Source organism: Vidua macroura, chromosome 4 (genome assembly GCF_024509145.1).
Source record: "Vidua macroura isolate BioBank_ID:100142 chromosome 4, ASM2450914v1, whole genome shotgun sequence".
NCBI lineage: Eukaryota > Metazoa > Chordata > Aves > Passeriformes > Viduidae > Vidua > Vidua macroura.
The window spans coordinates 52,689,745-52,695,029 of record NC_071574.1 but is presented as its reverse complement, the minus strand read 5'-3'; positions in this window follow the sequence as shown (position 1 = coordinate 52,695,029).

Genomic DNA, 5,285 nt, shown 5'->3' with positions numbered 1-5,285 from the left:
GTCTAAATAATGAAACGAACCATTTGAAAGAACTTTTTGCCTTCTGAGAATTCTACAAGTTTCATTTCCTAATAGATTATTAGGTTCACTCTAGCTCTTTCACTAGTGATGCTGCCTAATAAATGAAGTATTATCTGGCAGAAGAATGTAACATTAAAAAACAGCATAATTTTTTCTATTTCCAAAAGACTAAAAATGTTGATTTCAGATTATGGTAGGATTACACCTGTTTCTACAGATGAAACGAAGCAACAGTCTTAAGTAGCAGTTAACAACTTGTAATGTATTTATTTCCTTGAAGCTAAAACTGTTCCTGAGACAACACGATTCCACATCACAAAGGAAAAACAAAATTCCTCTCTTCTTGATGAATGGAATTCCATTGTATCAGGGAGAAAGTAAGCAGAATTCAAATTACAAAACAGTATGAAAATATGTTAATCAAAAATGAGAGGAAGCAATACAATTAGTGGATGGACCAGACTCTTTCATGTGCAGAAGAATCAATTCAGTATTTTAATTCACTGCAAAGAAATAATAGAATCAATTTCAAGACTCATCATTTACTAACAACTTAGATCATCTTCTGCCTAGTATCTGGATGCTAATTTCTTGCCATTACCCCTAATCATGAACTCTCAATTTTCATGAATATCAAAGTCCCAGTTAGGGATCATATTATAAGAAAAGAAAAAGAGAGAAAAAAATAATCAATGTGAAAGTTAATACTTTGATTTTTCACCCAGAACTCTCTGTCTTTACATGTTAAAGACAGATTCAGGCATGCCTCAATATTTCCTACTAAAACCCTTCTTTTTGGACGTATTTCCAGTATTCAAATCTGCATCAGAGACATTAATTCCTACAGTTCATTAGTGTTTCTTTTTAATAAGCTTGGGTAATATTTTTTCTCTGAAGTAAACTAAAAGTCTCTTTAACCTTTATTATAGCATATTCATGGGAATTTCTTTGCATGCTTCTATCCCTCTATCTGTGCACCCTCTGATGTGTAATGTCCTAGGTGCCCAAGGTGCCCTTGTGGAACATCCTCAAACACTTTCAAAGAAATACTGCCCAGGTAGCAGCATAAACAGGAACAGAAATGTCTGAGTATCATTTGACAATATATTATTGGAGTCCTCTAAATGTAGTAATTTTAAAATAAATTATGTTCTGCTGTGTGTACCACAGTGACTCTCAGCCCAGTTGGCATCTGAGGGACATGTAAATTTGGTAATTTTTTTTATGAATTGGTGTTCCAAACTCTTTTTTTGGGATATGAGGGTATTTTCTGTAAATAAAACATGATTAACTGTCTTTTCACATGAATATTTTCACTGGTTGGTTGGATTTTTTTTTTAATTGTTATTTTGGGTATTTTTTAAATTGGGGTTTTAACTTCAGTTTTAAATACCTCCAAGCACTGCACTAATACATGTGAAGGAGTAGTTTAATTTTTTTTTTAAATTTTATTTTTTTTTTTTACTTCTTAAAACTTACACAGGAAAGTAGGAACATTTTCTCTCTAACAACATATTACATTACTTGTGCATGAGTCATATTTTTTTCATTTGTATCTTTCATTGTCAAATTATTTATTTGGATTTATTAAATAACAGAGCATCATAACATTTGCATATGCAGCAAAATATGTATCCTTGACAACTGTAATAAGCATAAATTAAACATATCTGAAAGCAGATGACAGCTACTTTGTATAATTCCTCTTGCACTTTAAAATGATTGCCCAGTTAATCAATGATGAGATACAGTGCAAATCTTATAATAACACATGCAACATGCACATTAATAGCTAATTGGAACATTATGATGAATGTTACTGCAAAAAATACCATGAGTTAATGAATAGAACTTTTTTTATTTTTCCAGTTTCTGACCAAATGATGGGTTGTATAGATTAAATAATCTCTTAATCCTTCAATGTCACAGACTATCATGGTGAAATAGTGTCTGTTTCCAAAATTTAATATTTGTCACTCCTACTGGCAGAATGTAGACTGAGTTACCCATCATCTAGGTACTCTCCAAACAGAGAATTTGGGGGAAAGGAATACCTATCATAATGTCATAGTACAAAAAGACACCTCCTGCACAAGCAAGTGCAGTAAAAGAATGGCAAGGTCAGGACCAAGCAAGAGTCCTTTCAGGGAGTTAAATGTAGTCTCTAGATGTGTTTTAATTTTATTTTAATCTAATTGCTTTTAGCAAATTAAATAGGGGATCATTTTAGTCCCTCTACTACTTCTTTTTCCTTTACAGAAAATGAAAAGGCCAAAGGAAAAGGGAAAAAAAATGGATAAAGAAAAGAAAGGAAAGAATTATGCCTTAAGATTTGGCTTTTATATTTTTTTTCAGATTCTTTGCTGTTTTAGTGTGCATTTCTGAGCTTCATATTAAGTGTTGGTAAGCTCTTTTCACAGAGTAGGTAGACAAAACAATTCATTTTCTAGCTTGGGATCAAGGACAAGCAATATAATTTTCAGGCCCAAGAGGATAAACAATGGTGAACTGAAGAGAGAAAAACAATTAATCCCAATGTGCAACCATTTGCAAAACTCATAAAAGTGAGAGACCTCATGACCAGTTGTCCATTTTTTTGACCATTTTGAGTCCATCTTGGGTGTAGCCCTGGCTGGGCTCTTGTACTGCCCAAGGTGTATCCATTGAGGCTTTTTAATACCTACTTTATTCTTTAACTCCATCCAGCCTCTGTTCTAGGTCAGCCTTCTCAAGGCATCAAGAGAAAGGGAAAGGGAAAAGAGAGAAAAGGAAAGAGAAAAGGAGAAAATACTCCTTGCTTTTCGTAACAATTTCAAAAGAACTTTTTTAAAGAACTTGCTGGATTCTACTTCCTTGAGAGAAAAAGAAATAAACAACAACAAAACAAACAAACAAAACCACCCACAAACAGACCAAACCAACCAAAAAAACCAAAAAAAGCAAAACCAAAAAAAACCAAACACAAAGAACCCCCCAAAAAATACACACCAAACCAAATTTAGACCAAGTGTTTACTTTATTTCTTATCTGAATTAAGATAAAATAAAATACTAAAATTGGTCTGTATTAAAGTTATAGGAAAACACTGATGAAATTATAGAATATCAATTATTTACTGTATCTATCTATTTTTATTCTGGAACATTAAAACCCTAAATAATTGCTGAAGACCACATGCTAAATGGTCTTTTCAAATATTTACAGATCCCACCTGCAAAACTCACCCAATCTATTCTGGAATTCATGTACTTGGAAAATAATGAGTGAAGTGTTTGGCAAAGAGATTTGCTCTTACATTCCTAATTTTTTTTTTTTTTTTTTTTAAGCTTGGTGCAAATGTAATGCAGTTAAATACAATTACCTTAGCATCATTGAAAAATACAGTCAGAACACAGTTTCACCTAATATTTTCTTTCATCTTTTGTCAGGGGTTTCTGCAAATTAAAATTAAAAATAAAACAAACTGAAATTCCTCAATCTAAAAATAAACAAAAAATCCTACTTTAAATGTCAAGTGAGCATATGGATTTTTTTAAAATCTCATGACAAAGACAAACATTATTTCTTGAACTTTTATGCACAAGCACAAGTCCTACATTAAAATAGAAAGTTTAGACAGTATGTGTGAATATAGCTGTTGTCAGTGAAGAAGGGTATAACAGTAGGTTCTGACTATGCTTGTTCTATGGAAAAGTAATCTGAAAATGAGGTCTGCATCCCTGACAACATTGTGATATTCTTGTTCACAGGCTTAGCTTCACAAATTTATTTATTGGTTTTAATTCTGTATCTTTTGTATTGCCTGTAAAAAAGTGTTTGGGTTTTTTCCTCTTAAAACATAAAATAAAGTGCTTCTAAATGCTTTTTAGGTCACTCACTCAGGATTTTTTTATGTGTGCTGATTTTTTTTTTTTTTTGGAGGGAAACTTTCTGGTGAGATTAAATATTGTAAAAAATCTTTTTCCAAAGAAAAAGTTCTCCTCCAGGAGGATTTAGTATAGCTGAATATAACATGGGATAAAAAAGTCAACTCTGCTTGGCTCCGTCTGCACCTAATCGTTTATACTGCCTATTGCAGTTCTCACTTTGGTTCAGTTCTGGAGAAACCAACTCATTCCTGAAGCAGGGAAACTGAGTCACTGGAAGGAAAATATAGAAAATATTGGCTTGGATGCAGGAAGGTACAGATCCAGACTCTAGCTAAATGTGACCTTTGTCATGATTAACATAAAATGAAGTACACATAACTTAAGGGATAAGTTTTGGGTTTGTTTTTGTTCAGTGAAAATTCAGAAAAGGAAATTCTTTAAATTGGAGCAGTAGCTATTTACATGTGTGCATTTTTCACATTTTCTCCTTTTATTTACATGACAAGAAGCTTAAATATAAACACTACTGACAAAATATGCCAGCCTTTCTCATAAACCTGCTCAAACACTGGCAAAATATTGTTAAACAAGGTGCTGTCATGCCCCAGCTGTCAGTTTCAACACATTATTGCCAAGTGGCATGTTAAAGGGCAAATGAGCTATATTAACCTAATCCCCAGACAGAAGTCCAGAAAAGAGGTTTGCGGTTCTTTTTTTCCTAAAGTCTTAAAAGTAGAGATTTTAAAGACTTCCTTCTGCAATTCACCAAAAGGCTGAAACTCAAAATTTCCTGGATTTGGACAGCTATAACCAAGCAACTTGTGATTTTATCATTAATTGAAAGAAGCAAGTTTCTAAAAAGCATTTCAGAAAGCTGTCAAAAAGCAACAACATTGCAATTGAATATTTTCTTTCTGATCCACAGTGCATATTTTTGAAAAGCATCATACAAAGGACACTGTATAATACCCTTATATTACTGTGTTTTTCTTTGCTTGTCTTCTTACTGGCTGGACAATGTAGACTGCATATAAATTTCTACAAAACAATAAGGAAAATTATATTAAAATATATCTTCCTCTAGAATTTTTTTCTAGAAAACAAAAAGTATATAAACCCCATGCTTCAAAGACATAAATCCATATAAAATTATGAGTATGTGGGATATCTTAAGTATATACAAGAGCAACTTGTCTAGAAAGGCTGAGCTAATGACTTCTGCAACACTAATCACTAACCTTTTTAGTGCTTCCCAAAGGAACTTCTTAGTAACAACCATTAGAGAATAATATACTGAGTTCTTGCAATGTTGTCTAATGATGAGTTATACATATTAATTAATTAGTTAAGGCTTGTAAAATGCTTTGGAAAGGATAAAGGATAACATACCAGTAA